Genomic DNA, 25,545 nt, shown 5'->3' on the forward strand with positions numbered 1-25,545 from the left:
ACCTCTGCTCCATCCCTGCACCTGTCCTTACACGTCTTCTCCATCACTGCACCTGTACATACACCTCTGCTCCATCCCTGCACCTGTCCATATACCTCTGCTCCATCCCTGCACCTGTCCATACACCTCTGCTCCATCCCTGCACCTGTCCATACACCTCTGCTCCATCCCTGCACCTGTCCATACACCTCTGCTCCATCCCTGCACCTGTCCATACACCTCTGCTCCATCTCTGCACCCGTTCATACACCTCTGCTCCATCCCTTCACCTGTCCATACATCTCTGCTCCATGACTGCACCTGTACATACACCTCTGCTCCATCCCTGCACCTGTCAATACTCCTTTGCTCCATCCCTGCACCTTTTCATACACCTCTGCTCCATCCCTGCTCCTGTCCATACACCTCTGCTCTATCCCTGCACCCGTTCATACACCTCTGCTCCATTCCTTCACCTGTCTATACATCTCTGCTCCATCCCTGCACCTGTCCATACACCTCTGCTCCATCCCTTCACCTGTCCATACACCTCTGCTCCATCACTTCACCTGTCCTTACACGTCTGCTCCATCACTGCACCTGTCCATACATCTCTGCTCCATCCCTGCACCTTTACATACACCTCTGCTCCATCCCTGCACCTGTCCATACACCTCTGCTCCATCACATCACCTGTCCATACACCTCTGCTCCATCCCTGCACCTGTCCATACACCTCTGCTCCATCCCTGCACCTGTCCATACACCTCTCCTCCATCCCTGTACCTGTCCATACACCTCTGCTAAATCCCTGCCCCTGTCCATACACCTCTGCTCCATCCCTGCCCCTGTCCATACACCTCTGCTCCATCCCTGCACCTGTCCATACAGCTCTGCTCCATCCCTGCACCTGTCCATACACCTCTGCTCCATCCCTGCACCTGTCCAAACATCTCTGCTCCATCCCTGCACCTGTCCATACACCTCTGCTCCATCCCTGCACCTGTCCATACACCTCTGCTCCATCCCTGCACCTGTCCATACACCTCTGCACCATTCATTCACTTGCACATACACCTCTGCTCCATCCCTGCACTTGTCCATACACCTCTGCTCCATCCCTGCACCTGTCCATACACATCTGCCCCATCACTGCACCTGTCCATACACCTCTGCTCCATCCCTACACCTGTCCATACACCTCAGCTCAATCCCTGCACCTGTCCTTACACGTCTTCTCCATCACTGCATCTGTCCATACACCTCTGCTCAATCGCTGCACCTGTCTATACAACCCTGCTCTGTCCCTGCATCTGTCCACATATCTCTTCTCCAACCTGCACCTGTCCATACACCTCTGCTCCATCCCTGCACCTGTCCATACACCTCTGCTCCATCCCTGCACCTATATATACACCTCTGCTCCATCCCTGCACCTGTCCATACACCTCTGCTCCATCCCTGCACCTGTCCATACACCTCTGCTCCATCCCTGCACCTGTCCATACACCTCTGCTCCATCCCTGTACCTGTCCATACACCTCTGCTCCATCCCTGCACCTGTCCATACACCTCTGCTCCATCCCTGCACCTGTCCATACACCTCTGCTCCATCCCTGCACCTGTCCATACACCTTTGCTCTCTACATACACCTTTTCATACACCTCTGCTTCATGCCTGCACCTGTCCATACACCTCTCCTCCATCCCTGCACCTGTCCATACACCTCTGCTCCATCCCTGCACCTGTCCATACACCTCTGCTCCATCCCTGCACTTGTCCATACACCTCTGCTCCATCCCTGCACTTGTCCATACACCTCTGCTCCATCCCTGCACCTGTCCATACACCTCTGCCCCATCACTGCACCTGTCCATACACCTCTGCTCCATCTCTGCACCTGTCCATACACCTCTGCCCCATCACTGCACCTGTCCATACACCTCTGCTCCATCTCTGCTCCTGTCCATACACCTCTGCTCCATCACTGCACCTGTCCATACACCTCTGCTCCATCCCTGCACCTGTACAAACACCTCTGCTCCATCCCTGCATCTGTCCATACACCTCTGCTCAATCGCTGCACCTGTCTATACAACCCTGCTCTATCCCTGCATCTGTCCACATATCTCTGCTCCAACCTGCACCTGTCCATACACCTCTGCTCCATCCCTGCACCTGTCCATGCACCTCTGCTCCATCCCTGCACCTGTCCATACACCCCTGCTCCATCCCTGCATCTGTCCATACACCTCTGCTCCATCCCTGCACCTGTCCATGCACCTCTGCTCCATCCCTGCACCTGTCCATACACCTTTGCTCCATCCCTGCACCTCTGCTCCATCCCTGCACCTGTCCATACACCTCTGCTCCATCCCTGCACCTGTCCATACACCTCTGCTCCATCCCTGCACCTGTCCATACACCTCTGCTCCATCCCTGCACCTGTACATACACCTCTGCTCCATCCCTGCACCTGTCCATACACCTCTGCTTCATCCCTGCACCTGTCCTTACACCTCTGCTCCATCCCTGCTCCTGTCCATGCACCTCTGCTCCATCCCTGCACCTGCACATACACCTCTGCTCCATCCCTACACCTGTCCATAAACCCCTGCTCCATCCCTGCACCTGTCCATACACCTCTGCTTCATCCCTGCACCTGTCCTTACACCTCTGCTCCATCCCTGCTCCTGTCCATGCACCTCTGCTCCATCCCTGCACCTGTACATACACCTTTGCTCCATCCCTGCACCTGTCCATACACCTCTGCTCCATCCCTGCACATGTCCATGCACCTCTGCTCCATCCCTGCACCTGTCCATACACCTCTGCTCCATCCCTGCACCTGTCCATGCACCTCTGCTCCATCCCTGCACCTGTCCATACACCTCTGCTTCATCCCTGCACCTGTACATACACCTCTGCTCCATCACTGCACCTGTACATACACCTATGCTCCATCCCTGCACCTGTCCATACACCTCTGCTCCATCCCTGCACCTGTCCATACACCTCTGCTCCATCCCTGCACCTGTCCATACACCTCTGCTCCATCCCTGCACCTGTCCTTACACCTCTGCTCCATCCCTACACCTGTCCATACACCTCTGCTCCATCCCTGCACCTGCACATACACCTCTGCTCCATCCCTGCACCTGTCCATACACCTCTGCTCTATCCCTGCACCTGTTTCACCTTTCTTTGTGATTTCTGTAGCTTTTTGTTCTCTTTGTGGAGTGGATACATTTTTATCTCTGTTTTGCCAATAATATTTACTATTTCCAGCACTTTGAGCTTGTTTCTTTTCACCAGGATGTCAGTGCTTGGTTTACAACCTTCATCCTGGTGGGAGATTTGCTTTACTTCTTGTCCACTTAGTGATGAAAAGATGAATCTGAAGATTGTCTCCTCTAGATGTTCTCTTACCTTCCACACTGAGGATGAATGTAAAGTTGTTGCTTCCTATGGAGTTCTCGGCTTTACACAAGTATTTTCCACTAAACTCCTCCCTCATGTTCATTATGGTCAGAGACGAGGAGGAGTCATTAGAGATGATGGAGATGTTCTGACTGGTGATGAGTGGAGATCCAGACCCGTCCAGGTGGAACCATGAGAACGTTGCAGGTAAGATCTGAGCCCCCGCAGTGTTACCCCCGGTCAGAGTGATGGACAGGGTGACATTGTTGTCCTTTTTACAGGTTGTGTTCCGGTCATTGATGAACCCAGCGGATTGTGGAACATCTGAGAACATAGAAAATCATAGATAAACATTGCGTCACTATTCAGAGATGTAACTTACGTCATTCGTCCCCCCTCCGGAGCTCAGTAATGTCCCAGCGTCAGGACGAGGTGACCGGCTCTGCCTTATATCTGTAGTGTCTGGGTCATCACTGGATTTAGCTCCAGACATTGGGGCTCATTTACTAAGGGTCCATCGAGCGCATTTTCGTCGGGTTTCCCGATGATTTCTGTTTTGCGCCACATCACACCGGGGATTGTGTCGCACGCGATTGGATTTTGGCTCATCGGCGACGGCTTGCATGCGACACAAATCGGGGGCGTGGCCTTCGGACAACCCAACGGATTCGGACAACGTGCGGGATTTAACATTTAGAATTGTGTCACAAGACAATGCACTTACATGCACTGGGAAGCAGATGGTGTACTCCTGGGACCTGAGCGGGGAAGTGACACATGCAGGAACTCGGGTGCCCGAGCTTTGTGAATCGCGCCAGTCTTCATCTTCGTCGGACCGTCTGAATCGGGGATCGCGGCAGGACCAGGTAAGTATATTTGCCCCAATGAATCCACAGGATAGCAGCTAACTTGCTCATCAGTGAGACCCCCACAGATCACAAGAATGGAGGGTCCCAGGTACCTCGGCCAGACCCCTCGTTGATCCCAGAGATGACCGTTCTGCTCCATTCATCTCTAGAGGTCATAGAGGTCATATATTGGCTTCTATAGCAGCTAGCGCCAAGCTCCTGGTGTCATTGTACAGATCCCGGCAGTCACAGACATCGATGGGGCAGAAAGCCGCAGATATAGAATGTGATATTGTAGGAAATGCAGTTCCAGGAGCTTTACACCAGAATGTTTGGGTTTTAAATGCAATGAGAAGATCCGATGGTTCTGATAACAGGAGGTGGGAGGCAGGAGACGGACTACAGGGACAAGATGGGGTGTCATGTGGTCACATCAGCACTGAGCAGTCCCTGAGGTGTCACATATGAGAAGCTCTGCAGGCCAGGACTTACCTATCAGGACTTACCTATAAGGACTTACCTATGAGGACTTACCTATCAGCACTGAGCAGTCACTGAGGTGTCACATATGAGAAGCTCCGCAGGCCAGGACTTACCTATCAGGACTTACCTATAAGGACTTACCTATGAGGACTTACCTATCAGCACTGAGCAGTCACTGAGGTGTCACATATGAGAAGCTCCGCAGGCCAGGACTTACCTATCAGTACTGAGCTGTGACTGTGGTGTCCCGTATGAGCGGCTCTGCAGGTAAGTACTTACCTATCAGTACTGAGCTGTGACTGTGGTGTCCCGTATGAGCGGCTCTGCAGGTAAGTACTTACCTATCAGTACTGAGCTGTGACTGTGGTGTCCCGTATGAGCGGCTCTGCAGGTAAGTACTTACCTATCAGAACTGAGCTGTTACTGTGGTGTCCGGTATGAGTGGCTCTGCAGGTAAGTACTTACCTATCAGTACTGAGCTGTGACTGTGGTGTCCCGTATGAGCGGCTCTGCAGGTAAGTACTTACCTATCAGTACTGAGCTGTGACTGTGGTGTCCCGTATGAGCGGCTCTGCAGGTAAGTACTTACCTATCAGAACTGAGCTGTTACTGTGGTGTCCGGTATGAGTGGCTCTGCAGGTAAGTACTTACCTATCAGTACTGAGCTGTGACTGTGGTGTCCCGTATGAGCGGCTCTGCAGGTAAGTACTTACCTATCAGAACTGAGCTGTTACTGTGGTGTCCGGTATGAGTGGCTCTGCAGGTAAGTACTTACCTATCAGTACTGAGCTGTGACTGTGGTGTCCGGTATGAGTGGCTCTGCAGGTAAGTACTTACCTATCGGTACTGAGCTGTGACTGTGGTGTCCCGTATGAGCGGCTCTGCAGGTAAGTACTTACCTATCAGTACTGAGCTGTGACTGTGGTGTCCCGTATGAGCGGCTCTGCAGGTAAGTACTTACCTATCAGTACTGAGCTGTGACTGTGGTGTCCCGTATGAGCGGCTCTGCAGGTAAGTACTTACCTATCAGTACTGAGCTGTGACTGTGGTGTCCCGTATGAGCGGCTCTGCAGGTAAGTACTTACCTATCAGTACTGAGCTGTGACTGTGGTGTCCCGTATGAGCGGCTCTGCAGGTAAGTACTTACCTATCAGTACTGAGCTGTGACTGTGGTGTCCCATATGAGCGGCTCTGCAGGTAAGTACTTACCTATCAGTACTGAGCTGTGACTGTGGTGTCCCGTATGAGCGGCTCTGCAGGTAAGTACTTACCTATCAGAACTGAGCTGTTACTGTGGTGTCCGGTATGAGTGGCTCTGCAGGTAAGTACTTACCTATCAGTACTGAGCTGTGACTGTGGTGTCCCGTATGAGCGGCTCTGCAGGTAAGTACTTACCTATCAGAACTGAGCTGTTACTGTGGTGTCCGGTATGAGTGGCTCTGCAGGTAAGTACTTACCTATCAGTACTGAGCTGTGACTGTGGTGTCCCGTATGAGCGGCTCTGCAGGTAAGTACTTACCTATCGGTACTGAGCTGTGACTGTGGTGTCCCGTATGAGCGGCTCTGCAGGTAAGTACTTACCTATCAGTACTGAGCTGTGACTGTGGTGTCCTGTATGAGCGGCTCTGCAGGTAAGTACTTACCTATCAGAACTGAGCTGTTACTGTGGTGTCCGGTATGAGTGGCTCTGCAGGTAAGTACTTACCTATCAGTACTGAGCTGTGACTGTGGTGTCCCGTATGAGCGGCTCTGCAGGTAAGTACTTACCTATCGGTACTGAGCTGTGACTGTGGTGTCCCGTATGAGCGGCTCTGCAGGTAAGTACTTACCTATCAGTACTGAGCTGTGACTGTGGTGTCCCGTATGAGCGGCTCTGCAGGTAAGTACTTACCTATCGGTACTGAGCTGTGACTGTGGTGTCCCGTATGAGCGGCTCTGCAGGTAAGTACTTACCTATCAGTACTGAGCTGTGACTGTGGTGTCCGGTATGAGCGGCTCTGCAGGTAAGTACTTACCTATCAGAACTGAGCTGTTACTGTGGTGTCCGGTATGAGTGGCTCTGCAGGTAAGTACTTACCTATCAGTACTGAGCTGTGACTGTGGTGTCCCGTATGAGCGGCTCTGCAGGTAAGTACTTACCTATCAGTACTGAGCTGTGACTGTGGTGTCCCGTATGAGCGGCTCTGCAGGTAAGTACTTACCTATCAGTACTGAGCTGTGACTGTGGTGTCCCGTATGAGCGGCTCTGCAGGTAAGTACTTACCTATCAGAACTGAGCTGTGACTGTGGTGTCCGGTATGAGCGGCTCTGCAGGTAAGTACTTTCCCCAGGACTGTAGCTGAGGATGGGATTTGTACAGCGGTGATATCTGGATTCGTGTAGATGATGTATCCGTACTGCAGCGTTACATTAGCAGGAGGGCGACCCCCGTGGCACCAGCAGGAAAGCTGCAAATATCCCGCAACACGTTTGGCTTCATAACGGACGTCTCCATCAGGGAACCCTGGGGATAGAGACATTTATGTTAAAGGGGTCCTGCAGATGAAGGGGTCCAGCTGATAATGGGTTCCTGCAGATGAAGGGGTCCTGCAGTTGAAGGGGTCCTGCAGATAATGGGGTCCATCAGATAATGGGGTCCTGCAGATGAAGGGGTCCTGCAGATAAAGGGGTCCTGCAGATAAGCAGGTCCTGCAGATGAAGGGGTCCTGCAGATAATGGGGTCCATCAGTTAATGGGGTCCTGCAGATGAAGGGGTCCTGCAGACAATGGGGTCCTGCAGATGAAGGGTTCCTGCAGATAAAGGGTTCCTGCAGATGAAGGGGTCCTGCAGATGAAGGGGTCCTGCAGACAATGGGGTCCTGCAGATGAAGGGGTCCTGCAGACAATGGGGTCCTGCAGATGAAGGGGTCCTGCAGATAAAGGGGTCCTGCAGATGAAGAGGTCCTACAGATAATGGGTTCCTGCAGATGAAGGGGTCCTGCAGATAAAGGGGTCCTGCAGATAATGGGGTCCTGCAGATGAAGGGGCCCTGCAGATAATGGGGGATAAATACTGTTTTCAATTAAATATATAACATCAAAACCTCCTATATAATCCCCCATTGTCAGCTCTGCCCCCGCACACTATCAGAAACAACTTTTAGGAAGATTGTTAACCCCTTGAGATCTCCATAGTAACTAAATATATGGAGGTGAAATTTAGAATGGTCACATTGGGGCAAATTTACTTACCCGGTCCAGTCGCGATCCCGCGGTGAGTTGTCCGACGAGGATTTGGGTCCGGCGCGATTCACTAAGGTCGTGCGTCTGAATTCCTGCATCCGTCGCTTCTGCGCCAAGGTCCGCCGGAGTTCACCTGCTTCCTCCTGGTGCATGTAAGTGCGTATCTTGCAACAAAATCATATTTTTAATTTCCGAGGTTTTTCCGAATCCGTCGGATTGTCCGACTTCCACGCCCCCAATTTCTGTCGCGTGCAAGCCGGCGCCGATGTGCCAAAATCCGATTGTGTGCGGCAAAATCACGGGGCGGTTCGGCTCAAAACGGAAATCATCAGGAAACCTCAAGAAAGTGCGTCCGACGGATCCTTAGGAAATGAGCCCCAATGTGTCGGTTATACGTTCATTTGGCCCTAAAATTTACACATTTTCAAAAGATAAAAAGATAATATCCCCCATACAAATTGTTCTGTAATTTCTCCCCAGTACAGAGACCCCCCACATGTGGCCGTTACTTCACCCGAGTGCAGAAAACCCCACATGTGGCTGTTACTTCTCCCGAGTGCAGAGACCCCCCCCCACATGTGGCCGTTACTTCTCCTGAGTGCAGAGACCCCCCCCCCCACATGTGGTCGTTACTTCACCCGAGTACAGAGACCCCCACATGTGGCCATTAATTCTCCAGAGTTCAGAGACCCCCCACATGTGGCCGTTACTTCTCCCGAGTGCAGAGACCCCCCACATGTGGCCGTTACTTCTCCCGAGTGCAGAGACCCCCCCCCCGCACATGTGGCCGTTACTTCTCCCGAGTGCAGAGACCCCCCCCACATGTGGCCGTTACTTCTCCTGAGTGCAGAGACCCCCCACATGTGGCCGTTACTTCTCCTGAGTGCAGAGACCCCCCCACATATTGTTGTTACTTCTCCCGAGAACAAAGACCACCCCACATGTGACCTTTACTTCTCACGAGTACAGAGATCCCCCACATGTGGCCGTTACATCTCCCCAGTACAGAGACCCCCCCACATGTGGCCGTTACTTCTCCCGAGTGCAGAGACCCCCCCCACATGTGGCCGTTACTTCTCCCGAGTGCAGAGACCCCCCCCACATGTGGCCTTTACTTCTCACGAGTACAGAGAATCCCCACATGTTGTTGTTACTTCTCCTGAGTACAGAGAACCCCCACATGTGGCCGTTACTTCTCCCGAGTTCAGAGACCCCTTACATGTGGCCGTTACTTCTCCCGAGTGCAGACACCCCCCACATGTGGCAGTTACTTCTCGCGAGTACAGAGACCCGCCCCCACATATGGTCGTTACTTCACCCGAGTGCAGAGACCCCCCACATGTGGCCGTTACTTCTCCTGCGTGCAGAGACCCCCCACATGTGGTCGTGGCTTCTCCAGAGTGCAGAGACCCCCACATGTTTCTGTTACTTCTCCCGAGTACAGAGACCGCCCACATGTGGCCGTTACTTCTCTCGAGTACAGAGACCCCCCCACATGTTGCTGTTACTTCTCCCGAGTACAAAGACACCCCCCCCCCACATGTGGCCTTTACTTCTCACGAGTACAGAGATCCCGCCCATATGTTGCTGTTACTTCTCCCGAGTACAAAGACCCCCCCACATGTTGCTGTTACTTCTCCCGAGTACAAAGACACCCCCCCCACATGTGGCCGTTACTTCTCCAGAGTACAGAGACCCCCCACATGTGGCCTTTACTTCTCCCGAGTGCAGAGACCCCCCACATGTGGCCGTTATTTCTCCCGAGTGCAGAGACCCCCACATGTGGCCGTTACTTCTCCCGAGTGCAGAGACCCCCACATGTGGCCGTTAGTTCTCCCGAGTGCAGAGAGCCCCCACATGTGGCTGTTACTTCTCCCGAGTACAGAGACTCCCCCCCCACATGTGGCCGTTACTTCTTCCGAGTACAGAGACCCCCCACATGTGGCCGTTACTTCTCCCGAGTGCAGAGACCCCCCACATGTGGTCGTTACTTCTCCCGAGTACAGAGACTCCCCCCCCATATGTGGCCGTTACTTCTCCCGAGTGCAGAGACCCCCCACATGTGGCCGTTACTTCTCCCGAGTGCAGAGACCCCCCACATGTGGTCGTTACTTCTCCCGAGTACAGAGACTCCCCCCCCATATGTGGCCGTTACTTCTCCCGAGTGCAGAGACCCCCCACATTTGCCCGTTACCTCTCTCGAATGCAGAGACCCCCCCCCCCACATGTGGCCGTTACTTCTCCCAAGTACAGAGACCCCCCACATGTGGCCGTTACTTCTCCCGAGTGCAGAGACCCCCACATGTGGCCGTTACTTCTCCCGAGTGCAGAGCGCCCCCACATGTGGCCGTTACTTCTCCCGAGTACAGAGACACCCCCCCCACATGTGGCCGTTACTTCTTCCGAGTACAGAGACCCCCCACATGTGGCCGTTACTTCTCCCGAGTGCAGAGACCCCCCACATGTGGTCGTTACTTCTCCCGAGTACAGAAACTCCCCCCCCATATGTGGCCGTTACTTCTCCCGAGTGCAGAGACCCCCCACATTTGCCCGTTACCTGTCCCGAGTGCAGAGACCCCCCACATGTGGCCGTTACTTCTCCCAAGTACAGAGACCCCCCACATGTGGACTTTACTTCTCCCGAGTGCAGAGACCCCCCACATGTGGCCGTTACTTCTCCCGGGTACAGAGACCCCCTACATGTGGCTATTACTTCTCCCGAGTACAGAGACCACCCCTCACATGTGGCCATTACTTCTCCCGAGTTCAGAGACCCCTTACATGTGGCCGTTACTTCTCCCGAGTGCAGAGACCCCCACATGTGGCCGTTACTTCTCCTGAGTACAGAGACCCCCCCCCTCACATTTGGCCGTTACCTCTCCCGAGTGCAGAGCCCCCCCACATGTGGCCGTTACTTCTCCCAAGTACAGAGACCCCCCACATGTGGACTTTACTTCTCCCGAGTGCAGAGACCCCCCACATGTGGCCGTTACTTCTCCCGGGTACAGAGACCCCCTACATGTGGCTATTACTTCTCCCGAGTACAGAGACCACCCCTCACATGTGGCCATTACTTCTCCCGAGTTCAGAGACCCCTTACATGTGGCCGTTACTTCTCCCGAGTGCAGAGACCCCCACATGTGGCCGTTACTTCTCCTGAGTACAGAGACCCCCCCCCTCACATTTGGCCGTTACCTCTCCCGAGTGCAGAGACCCCCCACATGTGGCCGTTACTTCTCCCGAGTCCAGAGACCCCCCACATGTGGCCGTTACTTCTCCCGGGTACAGAGACCCCCTACATGTGGCCGTTACTTCTCGTGTGTACAGAGACCCACCCCCACATGTGGTCGTTACTTCACCCGAGTACAGAGACCCCCCACATGTAGCTGTTACTTCTCCCTAGTACAGAGACCACCCACATGTGGCCTTTACTTCTCCCGAGTTCAGAGACCCCCCACATGTGGCCGTTACTTCTCCTAAGTGCAGAGACCCCCCACATGTGGCCGTTACTTCTCACACGTGCAGAGACCCCCCACATGTGGCCGTGGCTTCTCCCGATTGCAGAGCCCCCCACATGTGGCCGTTACTTCTCCCGAGTACAGAGATCCCCTACATGTGTCCGTTACTTCTCCCGAGTGCAGAGACCCCCCACATGTGGCAGTTACTTGTTTTATCGGCGCACAGCAAGGCGCAGGAGGGAAGGAGGGACCTGCAGCTGACAGTATTTTACGTTCCTCATTGGCCCCTTTTGGTTTTCGGTTTTTCGTTATTGGGGCCATGTGACGCACTATTTTTGCGGAACTTTCTTTTGAGGGCAGGAGTAGAAAAGCCTCAATTCTCTACTGGAATTTTACTTTTTTGCTGTTCCCCGAATAATAATCCTGTTATCCTTATTCTCGGGGTCGATACGATTACGGAGACCAGACTTGGATATTTTTCTTACGTTTTACTAAACATAAGAAATAAATAAAACCTTAAAGTGGGGAAAATCTATCGTTTCTTTATTGCATAATTCCAAATGGCAGAACATTTTTATGTTTTTTGCTACGGAGCTGGTTGAAGGCATGTTGTACTTTGCACCAGTATCATTCTGGAGGACATATGTTTTTTATAACTTTTTATTGCATTTTTTGTGGGATGAAATGGGTAAAAAAATCATAATTTTCGGCGGGTTTTTAAGGTTTTTTTGCTAGTGTTCATCAACTGGATTCAATAATGATATTTTTTAATTCTACGGGTCATTACTGATGCGGTGATGCTATATATGTGTATATAAGATATATGATATTATTTACTCTTTTTTGTGTTACATTTTTGACCAGTTTTAATGAAGATAATTGGTAAAACCGGTCAAAAACCGATGCGTTTTCAGATTCACTGCTCTGACCCAAACACTTAAATTTTTAGTTTTATGTCAGTGCATGAGACAGAAATCTGCAAGCTGGGGGCTGACCATGGCCCTGGTGATGGACACACATGCTGGGAGCTGACCATGGTCCTGCTAATGGACACACATGCTGGGGGATGACCATGGTCCTGCTAATGGACACACATGCTGGGGGATGACCTTGGCCCTGGTGATGGACACACATGCTGGGAGCTGACCATGGCCCTGGTGATGGACACACATGCTGGGAGCTGACCATGGCCCTGGTGATGGACACACATGCTGGGAGCTGACCATGGCCCTGGTGATGGACATACATGCTGGGGGCTGACCTTGGCCCTGGTGATGGACACACATGCTGGGGGATGATCATGGCCCTGGTGGTGGACACACATGCTGGGGGATGATCATGGCCCTGGTGGTGGACACACATGCTGGGGGATGATCATGGCTCTGGTGATGGACACACATGCTGGGGGATGACCACGGCCCTAGTGATGGACACACATGCTGGGGGATGACCATGACCCTGGTGATGGACACATGCTGGGGGGGTGACCATAGGTCCTGGTGATGGACAAACATGCGGGGGGGCTGACCATGTCCCCTGGTGATGGACACACATGCTGGGGGATGAGCATGGTCCTGGTGATGGACACACATGCTGAGGGATGAAAATGGTACTGGTGATGGACACACATGCTGGGGGCTGAATGTGGTCATGGTGATGGACACACATGCTGGGGGATGACCATGTCCCCTGGTGATGGACACACATGCTGGGGGATGATCATGGCTCTGGTGATGGACACACATGCTGGGGGATGACCACGGCCCTAGTGATGGGCACACATGCTGGGGGATGACCATGGCCCTAGTGATGGACACACATGCTGAGGGATGAACATGGCCCTGCTAATGGACACACATGCTGGGGGCTGATCATGACCCTGGTGATGGACACATGCAGGGGGGGTGACCATAGGTCCTGGTGATGGACAAACATGCGAGGGGGCTGACCATGTCCCCTGGTGATGGACACACATGCTGGGGGATGAGCATGGTCCTGGTGATGGACACACATGCTGGGGGCTGACCATGGCCCTGGTGGTGGACACACATGCTGAGGGATGAACATGGCCCTGGTGATGGACACACATGCTGGGGGCTGATCATAACCCTAATGATGGACACATGCGGGGTGGATGACCATAGGTCCTGGTGATGGACAAACATGCGGGGGGGCTGACCATGTCCCCTGGTGATGGACACACATACTGAGGGATGAAAATGTTACTGGTGATGGACACACATGCTGGGGGCTGAACGTGGTCATGGTGATGGACACACATGCTGGGGGATGACCATGTCCCCTGGTGATGGACACACATGCTGGGGGATGTCCATGGCCCTGGTGATGGACACACATGCTGAGGGATGAACATGGCCCTGGTGATGGACACACATGCTGGGGGATGATCATGGTCCTGGTGATGGACACAAATGCTGGAGTAGACCATGGCCCTGGTGATGGCACACATGCTGGGGGGTGACCATGGACCTGGTGATAGACACACATGCTGGGGGATCACCATGGCCCTGGTGATGGACACACATGGTGGGGGATGACCATGGCCCTGGTGATGGACACACATGCTGGGGGGATGACCATGGCCTTGGTGATGGACACACATTCTGGCGGATGACCATGGCCCTGGTGATGGACACACATGCAGGGAACTGACCATGGCCTTGGTGATCGACACACATTCTGGCGGATGACCATGGCCCTGGTGATGGACACACATGCTGGGGGATGACCATGGCCCTGGTGGTGGACACACACTTGGGGATGACCATGGCCCTGGTGATGGACACACACGCTGGGGGATGATTATAACCCTGGTGATGAACACACATGCTGAGGGATGAACATGGCCCTGGTGATGGACACACATGCAGGGGGATGACCCTAGGTCCTAGTGATGGACAAACATGCGAGGGGCTGACCATGTCCCCTGGTGATGGACACACATGCTGAGGGGATGAAAATGGTACTGGTGATGGACACACATGCTGGGGGATGACCATGTCCCCTGGTGATGGACACACATGCTGAGGGATGAAAATGGTACTGGTGATGGACACACATGCTGAGGAATGAACATGGCCCTGGTGATGGACACACATGCTGGGGGATGATCATGGTCCTGGTGATGGACACAAGTGCTGGGGTAGACCATGGCCCCGGTGATGGACACACATGCTGGGGGGTGACCATGGACCTTGTGATAGACACACATGCTGGGGCATGACCATGGCCCTGGTGATGGACACACATTGTGGAGGATCACCATGGCCCTGGTGATGGACACACATGGTGGGGGATGACCATGGCCCTGGTGGTGGACACACACTTGGGGATGACCATGGCCCTGGTGATGGACACACACGCTGGGGGATGACATGACCCTGGCGATGGACACACATGCTGGGGTAGACCATGGCCCTGGTGATGGACACACATGCTGGGGGATGACCATGGCCCTGGTGATGAACACACATGGTGGGGGATGACCATGGCCCTGGTGGTGGACGCACATGCTGGGGGCTGACCATGGTCCTGGTGATGGACACACATGGTGGGGGATGACCATGGCCCCGGTGATGGACACACATGCTGGGGGAATGACCAGGGCCCTGGTGATGGACACATGCAGGGAGCTGACCACGGCCCTGGTGGTGGACACACACTTGGGGATGACCATGACCCTGGTGATAGACACACATTCTGGGGGATGACCATGGCCCTGGTGATGGACACATGCCGGGGATGACCATGGCTCTGGTGATGGACACATACTCACATGACAGAGAAATATCGCTGCTTATTTGACTGTTCAGATAGTTGGAGACTCTGCAGGAGAAGGCTCCTCTATCGCTCCTCATGACAGGGCTGATCACAAGGGTTGAGTTATTATTTATCAGCTTGTATCGAGTGTCTTTAGGTAAGGGGCATCCATCCAGCATCCAGGAGTAGCTGAGATATGTGCCATCAGAAGAACATCGGAGAGACACGGCCTCCTTCCCAACAATGACAGGACCAGAGACGTTACTGCGAAGAGTCACTCCGGAAACACGGACTAAAATTCACAGGGAAAGACAAGTATAAAATAAGGGGAGAAGGTGACTGCACTGTTAACTTATAGATATAATATGTAAAAAGGTTAAAACTATGTAATAAAATAGTAAAGTAGTAACAGTGCAGCGTAGAACATGGTGGAGAGAGAAGGAGATTACAGTCTGATCCTTCCATAGCTTCTCCACAGACTGGATGCTATTGTGATGCGGCGCTGGAGGACTCCTCTTCTCAGTGTAGATACCTTATCTGCCCCACTGTCCCTTTAATAATCCCTGCCCCTTTAATGATCAGTGTATTATACTGGGTGACAGAGGTTACACTGTGATCACCACACTCATATCTCTCCTTCTCCCTCTTCAGTCACCTCGGATATCTCAGCTAAACCCCTTCTACACTGACTTATATAAAGCAGCCATCGGTGTCCTCGGTCATGTCCATCCTCTGGAGCCTTATGTGATCCAATGGAAAGAAATCCCAAAAGTTCTGAATACACTGGACCCTTTATTTATAGAAAATTTTAGACTAAATTCCTCTTTCTATGAAATAATTTGCTAATGTTTTGCTCAATCGATGAATCTGAAGATTGTCTCCTCTAGCTGTTCTCTTACCTTCTTCCACTTTGAGGATGAACATAAAGTAGTTGCTTCCTATGGAGTTCTCAGCTTTACACATGAACTTTCCGTTTAACTCCTCCCTCATGTCCTTTATGATCAGAGATGATGAGAAATAATCTGAGACAATGGAGAAGTCCTCACTGGTGATGAGTGGAGATGGAGACCCGTCCAGGTGGAACCATGAGAACTTTGCAGGTAGGATCGTAGCTCCTGTAACTTCACTGTTGGTCAGAGTAATGGATAGATCGGTTCTGCTGCCCTTTTTCACCGTTTTGATGGTGTTGTTGGTGAACCCAGGAGATTGTGGGACATCTGAGAACATAGAAAATCATAGATAAAAGTTTTGTAGATTTTTCCAGATGTTACTGTCCTTACATCTTACGTCGCCCATCCTGAGCCGAAGGGACAAATTCAAAGACCATAGTATGGAGAAAGGATGGTTCCACCTGAATATAGCGGAGACAGTTCCTATCTTGCAGGTAAGTGGTTATTACTGCGGTTACCAATACAAGATGAGCTCTGGGGGTTTTAGAAAGATTAGACATAGTGAAGATGTAGAGTATAGAGAGGCGGTCAAGGGGAGAGCAGCTAGCGCTCAAAGGGTAGTATTATTGTAGTAGCCAGTACGGGTGCTCAGAAGGAGTTCGAATCGGGGCTCACCAGATATACCTATTTTTGGTGTTTTTATGAGCCCGTGTGTGCCAATCGTGACATCCCCTCCGGAATTTGGTGAAGATGAAAATTCGAGAATAAAGTCTAGAGCACAGGAGATTGTATTGTCCACGGGGATTAGGGCGTAGCCTCCATGTAAGAGATGGTGATTCAATGTGCAACATCCCCCACCGGGGCCTAGCCTTTTCTTGGTGCCTGGAGGCAGTCGGGGCCCAGGATACCTGAGTGGCTGGTGGTTGCGGCCTAGGCCGCGCAGATGTCACGGTGCTTGGTATGTCCTACAGCCTGGCAGGTCTCCAGCAGGTGGTGTGTGCAAGAAATATGGAGGGAGAGGCTGATGTACTGAATCTCCCTGGGGCAACCCCTGAGTGTCTGTAGTATGAGTCCCTGTGTGATGGATGGGGGCCCCTTGGTGTTACACCCGTATTCAGGGACCAGAGGGAGGCAACGTTGTGCAAAATACTCACGGTTATTTATCCGAACAACTTCAGGGAGCGAGTCAAACAATATTGTACAGATATTGGAGAAGTCCGGATTACTGGAGTGGTCATGGAGAGTGATCCTCAGGACTAGTTCACCAGCCTGGTAGTAGGGGCAGGCTGGGATGTAGCTGTGTCCAATGCTGGAAGCTGCAGCTGTAATCCTAGAAGGAATGTTCTGTGTGAAGCATGAATGTGTGCACCGCACTCTATGGTCTCTGGTAGATGTGCTCTCTAGATTCCAAGAGCAAGGTCTGTTTTAGGAGAAGACCTGGTCACTAAGAGACTCTTGTGGTCTGAACTCCTGCCCCTTCCTGAGCAAGGGATTTGTTATAACCTGGTCAGGTGGTGGCTCACTCTCCAATCACACTCCAGTTCACAAGGAAAAATACCATTGGATAATGATATACAAATTCTTAACCCTTGCCTGCACAGGCAGGATCTACCGCTGCTAATTCCCTTCTCTGAGGCTGCATAATCCCTGCAGTGAGTTGTGCATGAACACACAGACAAGGGGGCTACTCCTCTGCTTGTATGGGAAAAAGGTTCGGAGACTCCAGCGAAGATACAAAAATATGGTTATAGAAAAATATCAAGAAACATTAAAAACTAATCACACGATTAAAAAGCCATGTGCACATGGGCAAAAAAGAAGTGTAGCCATTGACGCGTTTTGTAACTATTCCTTAGTCATAGTGGCGCGTGCAGAATGGCAGGGGTGTTGCACATGTAAGAGATGGTCATAGGTTTCTGGCTTCATGCAGCTGCGTAAACCTTCATGTAAATTGCTTATTTTGTCTGTACTGGATGCAAATTGTCTGTTTGCAAAAAGTGAGGCTGTGCTGACAACTCCTTATTTTCCGACGTGTGGCACAGACATATCCTGTTGTATCCTGTTGTGTCCCATTGTGTCCCGTTGTATCCTGTTGTTTCCCGTTGTATCCCGTTGTATCCTGTTGTATCCCGTTGTATCCCGTTGTATCCTGTTGTATGCCATTGTATCCTGTTGTATCCCGTTGTATCCTGTTGTATGCCATTGTATCCTGTTGTATCCCGTTGTATCCTGTTGTATGCCATTGTATCCTGTTGTATCCCGTTGTATGCCGTTGTATCCCGTTGTATCCCGTTGTATCCCATTGTATCCTGTTGTATCCCGTTGTATCCTGTTGTATGCCATTGTATCCTGTTGTATCCCGTTGTATCCTGATGTATCCCGTTGTATCCCGTTCTGTCCCATTGTGTCCCATTCTGTCCTGTTGTATCCTGTTGTATCCCGTTGTATCCTGTTGTATGCCATTGTATCCTGTTGTATCCCATTGTATTCTGTTATAGACCGTTGTATCCAGTTGTATCCCGTTGCATCCGGTTGTATCCCGTTGTATCCCGTTGTATGCCGATGTATCCCGATGTATCCCGATGTATGCCGTTGTATCCTGTTGTATACCGTTGTATCCTGTTGTATCCCGTTGTATGCCATTGTATCCTGTTGTATGCTGATGTATGCCGATGTATCATGTTGTATCCTGTTGTATGCCATTGTATCCTGTTGTATCCCGTTGTATCCTGATGTATCCCGTTGTATCCCGTTCTGTCCCATTGTGTCCCGTTCTGTCCTGTTGTATCCTGTTGTATCCCGTTGTATCCTGTTGTATGCCGTTGTATCCTGTTGTATCCCATTGTATTCTGTTATAGACCGTTGTATCCAGTTGTATCCCGTTGCATCCGGTTGTATCCCGTTGTATGCCGATGTATCCCGATGTATCCCGTTGTATGCCGTTGTATCCTGTTGTATACCGTTGTATCCTGTTGTATCCCGTTGTATGCCGTTGTATCCTGTTGTATGCTGATGTATGCCGATGTATACCGTTGTATCCTGTTGTATCTCGTTGTATGCCGTGGTATCCCGTTGTATGCCGATGTATGCCGTTGTATGATGTTGTATCCCGTTGTATTCTGCTGTATCCCGTTGTGTCGCGTTGTATCCCATTGTATCCTGTTGTATCCTGTTGTATCCTGTTGTATCCTGTTGTATCCTGTTGTATGCCGTTGTATCCCGTTGTATCCTGTTGTATCCTGTTGTATCCCGTTGTATACCGTTGTATCATGGTGTATCCTGTTGTATGACGTTGTATCCCAGTGTATCCCGTTGTATGCCGTTGTATCCCGTTGTATACCGTTGTATCCTGGTGTATCCTGTTGTATGCCGTTGTATCCCAGTGTATCCTGTTGTATGCCGTTGTATCCTGCTGTATCCCGTTGTGTCCTGTTGTATCCTGTTGTATCCCGTTGTATCCTGTTGAATGCCGTTGTATCATGTTGTATCCTGTTGTATCCTGTTGTATGCCGTTGTATCCCGTTGTATCCCGTTGTATCCCGTTGTATGCCGTTGTATCCTGTTGTATCCCGTTGTATGCCGTTGAATACCGTTGTATCCTGGTGTATCCTGTTGTATGCCGTTGTATCCCAGTGTATCCTGTTGTATGCCGTTGTAGCCCGTTGTATCCTGTTGTATCCCGTTGTATCCTGTTGTATCCCGTTGTATCCTGTTGTATGCCGTTGTATCATGTTGTATCCTGTTGTATCCTGTTGTATGCCGTTGTATCCCGTTGTATGCCGTTGTATCCTGTTGTATCCCGTTGTATCCTGTTGTATCCCGTTGTATCCCGTTGTATCCTGTTGTATCCTGTTGTATCCTGTTGTATCCCGTTGTATCCTGTTGTATCCTGTTGTATCCCGTTGTATCCTGTTGTATCCCGTTGTATGCCGTTGTATCCTGTTGTATACCGTTGTATGCCGTTGTATCCTGTTGTATCCCGTTGTATGCCGTTGTATACCGTTGTATCCTGGTGTGTCCTGTTGTATGCCGTTGTAGCCCGTTGTATGCCGTTGTATCTTGCTGTATCCCGTTGTGTCCCGTTGTATCCCATTGTATCCTGTTGTATACCGTTATCCTGTTGTATCCCGTTGTATCCTGTTGTATGCCATTGTATCCTGTTGTATCCCGTTGTATCCTGTTGTATGCCGTTGCATCCCGTTGTATCCCACTGTATCCCGTTGTATCCTGTTGTATCCTGTTGTATGCCTACACAGTGGGATGTGTTGCCCTCTCCATGTACAGGGACCCGTAGCACGGTGTACTAGTACGGTGCACGTCGGTAAGGGTTAAATGTGTGTAAGTATGCGGTAAATATATGCATACTTGAGTGTATGAGCAGAGCCATGTACAGTGGTGGCCAAAAGTATTGTCCCCCCTGCAATTCTGTCAGATTCTCGTTTCTTCCTTTGGTATTAATATCTTCATTTATTTTACTTGCAATGAAAAAACACAAAAAGAAAAAAGAAAAAAAAAGTCAAATCATTGATCATTTTACACAAAACTCCAAAATTGGCCAAAAGTATTGACCCCTCTGACTAATGCTTGGTAGCGCAAACTTTAGACAAAATAACTGGGACCAATCTCTTCCGGTCACCAGCAATCAGCTTCTTACATTCTCTGCTCCGGGTCCCTGAGATGTGACGGCGTCTTCTCCAAGCCGTGACATCTCTCCACAGGTTCTATGGGATCAGGTCCGGACTCATTGCTGACACTTCACACGTCTCCAGCGCTTTCTCTCCACCATTTTCAAGTGCTTTTTGAAGTGTGTTTTGGGTCACTGTCCTGCTGGAAGACCCATGACCTCTGAGAGAGACCCGGAACCTCTGAGGGAGCCCCATGACCTCTGGGAGAGACCCGGAACCTCTGAGGGAGCCCCATGACCTCTGAGAGAGCCCCATGACCTCTGGGAGAGACCCGGAACCTCTGAGGGAGCCCCATGACCTCTGAAGGAGCCCCATAACCTCTGAGGGAGACCCAAAACCTCTGAGTGAGACCCCTGACCTCTGAGGTAGACCCCTGACCTCTGAGGTAGACCCAGCTTTCTCACACTGGGCCCTACATTATGCTAGAGACTTCATAATGTCCTGAACACAATCACATAATCCAGTGCCAGAGGCAGAAAAGTCCCCCCAACACATTAGGGACCCCCCGCCATGTCTGACTCTAGGGAACGGGTTCTTTTCTACACTTCTTCATCTACACCGCGCCAGGGGCTCTATACTTCTTCATCTAGAGAGGTTACAACGCGCCAGGAGCTCTACACTTCTTCATCAAGAGAGGTTACACCGCGCCAGGGGCTCTACACTTCTTCATCTAGAGAGGTTACACCGTGCCAGGGGCTCCACACTTTTTCATCTAGAGAGGTTACACCCCGCCAGGGGCTCTACACTTCTTCATCTAGAGAGGTTACACCGCGCCAGGGGCTCTACACTTCTTCATCTAGAGAGGTTACACCGCGCCAGGGGCTCTACACTTCTTCATCTAGAGAGGTTACACCGCGCCAGGGGCTCTACACTTCTTCATCTAGAGAGGTTACACTGCGCCAGGGGCTCTACACTTCTTCATCTAGAGAGGTTACACCATGCCAGGGGCTCTACACTTTTTCATCTAGAGAGGTTACACTGCGCCAGGGGCTCTACACTTCTTCATCTAGAGAGGTTACACCGCGCCAGGGGCTCTACACTTCTTCATCTAGAGAGGTTACACCGCGCCAGGGGCTCTACACTTCTTCATCTAGAGAGGTTACACTGCGCCAGGGGCTCTACACTTCTTCATCTAGAGAGGTTACACCATGCCAGGGGCTCTACACTTTTTCATCTAGAGAGGTTACACTGCGCCAGCGGCTCTACACTTCTTCATCTAGAGAGGTTACACCCCACCAGGGGCTCTATACTTTTTTCATCTAGAGAGGTTACACCCCGCCAGGGGCTCTACACTTTTTCATCTAGAGAGGTTACACCGTGCAAGGGGCTCTACACTTCTTCATCTAGAGAGGTTACACCGCGCCAGGGGCTCTACACGTCTTCATCTAGAGAGGTTACACCATGCCAGGAGCTCTACACGTCTCCATCTAGAGAGGTTACACCACGCCATAGGCTCTACACTTCTTCATCTAGAGAGGTTACACCGCGCCAGGGGCTCTACACTTCTTCATCTAGAGAGGTTACACCACGCCAGGGGCTCTACACTTCTTCATCTAGAGAGGTTACACTGCGCCAGGGGCTCTACACTTCTTCATCTAGAGAGGTTACACCGCGCCAGGGGCTCTACACTTCTTCATCTAGAGAGGTTACACTGCGCCAGGGGCTCTACACTTCTTCATCTAGAGAGGTTACACTGCGCCAGCGGCTCTACACTTTTTCATCTAGAGAGGTTACACTGCGCCAGCGGCTCTACACTTCTTCATCTAGAGAGGTTACACCCCACCAGGGGCTCTATACTTTTTTCATCTAGAGAGGTTACACCCCGCCAGGGGCTCTACACTTTTTCATCTAGAGAGGTTACACCGTGCAAGGGGCTCTACACTTCTTCATCTAGAGAGGTTACACCACGCCAGGAGCTCTACACGTCTCCATCTAGAGAGGTTACACCACGCCATAGGCTCTACACTTCTTCATCTAGAGAGGTTACACCGCGCCATAGGCTCTACACTTCTTCATCTAGAGAGGTTACACCGCGCCAGGGGCTCTACACTTCTTCATCTAGAGAGGTTACACCACGCCAGGGGCTCTACACTTCTTCATCTAGAGAGGTTACACTGCGCCAGGGGCTCTACACTTCTTCATCTAGAGAGGTTACACCGCGCCAGGGGCTCTACACTTCTTCATCTAGAGAGGTTACACTGCGCCAGGGGCTCTACACTTCTTCATCTAGAGAGGTTACACTGCGCCAGCGGCTCTACACTTTTTCATCTAGAGAGGTTACACTGCGCCAGCGGCTCTACACTTCTTCATCTAGAGAGGTTACACCCCACCAGGGGCTCTATACTTTTTTCATCTAGAGAGGTTACACCCCGCCAGGGGCTCTACACTTTTTCATCTAGAGAGGTTACACCGTGCAAGGGGCTCTACACTTCTTCATCTAGAGAGGTTACACCGCGCCAGGGGCTCTACACGTCTTCATCTAGAGAGGTTACACCACGCCAGGAGCTCTACACGTCTCCATCTAGAGAGGTTACACCACGCCATAGGCTCTACACTTCTTCATCTAGAGAGGTTACACCGCGCCAGGGGCTCTACACTTCTTCATCTAGAGAGGTTACACCACGCCAGGGGCTCTACACTTCTTCATCTAGAGAGGTTACACTGCGCCAGGGGCTCTACACTTCTTCATCTAGAGAGGTTACACCGCGCCAGGGGCTCTACACTTCTTCATCTAGAGAGGTTACACTGCGCCAGGGGCTCTACACTTCTTCATCTAGAGAGGTTACACTGCGCCAAGGGCTCTAAACTTCTTCATCTAGAGAGTTTACACCACGCCAGGGGCTCTACACGTCTTCATCTAGAGAGGTTACACCGCGCCAGGGGCTCAATACTTCTTCATCTAGAGAGGTTACACCGCGCCAGGGGCTCAATACTTCTTCATCTAGAGAGGTTACACCGCGCCAGGGGCTCAATACTTCTTCATCTAGAGAGGTTACACCGCGCCAGGGGCTCTATACTTCTTCATCTAGAGAGGTTACACCGTGCCAGGGGCTCTACACTTCTTCATCTACACTTCTTCATCTACACCGCGCCAGGGGCTCTATACTTCTTCATCTAGAGAGGTTACACCGCGCCAGGGGCTCTACACTTCTTCATCTAGAGAGGTTACACTGCGCCAGGGGCTCTACACTTCTTCATCTAGAGAGGTTACACTGCGCCAAGGGCTCTAAACTTCTTCATCTAGAGAGTTTACACCACGCCAGGGGCTCTACACGTCTTCATCTAGAGAGGTTACACCGCGCCAGGGGCTCAATACTTCTTCATCTAGAGAGGTTACACCGCGCCAGGGGCTCAATACTTCTTCATCTAGAGAGGTTACACCGCGCCAGGGGCTCAATACTTCTTCATCTAGAGAGGTTACACCGCGCCAGGGGCTCTATACTTCTTCATCTAGAGAGGTTACACCGTGCCAGGGGCTCTACACTTCTTCATCTACACTTCTTCATCTACACCGCGCCAGGGGCTCTATACTTCTTCATCTAGAGAGGTTACACCGCGCCAGGGGCTCTACACTTCTTCATCTACACTTCTTCATCTACACCGCGCCAGGGGCTCTATACTTCTTCATCTAGAGAGGTTACACTGCGCCAGGGGCTCTACACTTCTTCATCTAGAGAGGTTACACCATGCCAGGGGCTCTACACTTCTTCATCTAGAGAGGTTACACCGCGCCAGGGGCTCTACACTTCTTCATCTACACTTCTTCATCTACACCGCGCCAGGGGCTCTATACTTCTTCATCTAGAGAGGTTACACTGCGCCAGGGGCTCTACACTTCTTCATCTAGAGAGGTTACACCGTGCCAGGGGCTCTATACTTCTTCATCTAGAGAGGTTACACTGCGCCAGGGGCTCTACACTTCTTCATCTACACTTCTTCATCTACACCGCGCCAGGGGCTCTATACTTCTTCATCTAGAGAGGTTACACTGCGCCAGGGGCTCTACACTTCTTCATCTAGAGAGGTTACACCATGCCAGGGGCTCTACTCTTCTTCATCTAGAGAGGTTACACTGCGCCAGGGGCTCTAGACTTCTTCATCTAGAGAGGTTACACTGCGCCAGGGGCTCTACACTTCTTCATCTAGAGAGGTTACACTGCGCCAGGGGCTCTACACTTCTTCATCTAGAGAGGTTACACCGTGCCAGGGGCTCTACACTTCTTCATCTAGAGAGGTTACACCGCGCCAGGGGCTCTACACGTCTTCATCTAGAGAGGTTACACCACGCCAGGGGCTCTACACGTCTTCATCTAGAGAGTTTACACCACGCCAGGAGCGCTATACGTCTCCATCTAGAGAGGTTACACCACGCCAGGGGCTCTACACTTCTTCATCTAGAGAGGTTACACCGCGCCAGGGGCTCTACACTTCTTCATTTAGAGAGGTTACACCGTGCCAGGGGCTCTACACTTCTTCATCTAGAGAGGTTAAATCGCACCAGGGGCTCTACACTTCTTCATCTAGAGAGGTTACACCATGCCAGGGGCTCTACACTTCTTCATCTAGAGAGGTTACACCGCTCCAGGGGCTCTACACTTCTTCTAGTGAGGTTACACCGCTCCAGGGGCTCTACACTTCTTCTAGTGAGGTTACACTGCGCCAGGGGCTCTACACTTCTTCATCTAGAGAGGTTACACCATGCCAGGGGCTCTACACTTCTTCATCTAGAGAGGTTACACTGCGCCAGGGGCTCAATACTTCTTCATCTAGAGAGGTTACA

Source organism: Engystomops pustulosus, chromosome 6, assembly GCF_040894005.1.
Source record: "Engystomops pustulosus chromosome 6, aEngPut4.maternal, whole genome shotgun sequence".
Taxonomy (NCBI): Eukaryota; Metazoa; Chordata; class Amphibia; order Anura; family Leptodactylidae; genus Engystomops; species Engystomops pustulosus.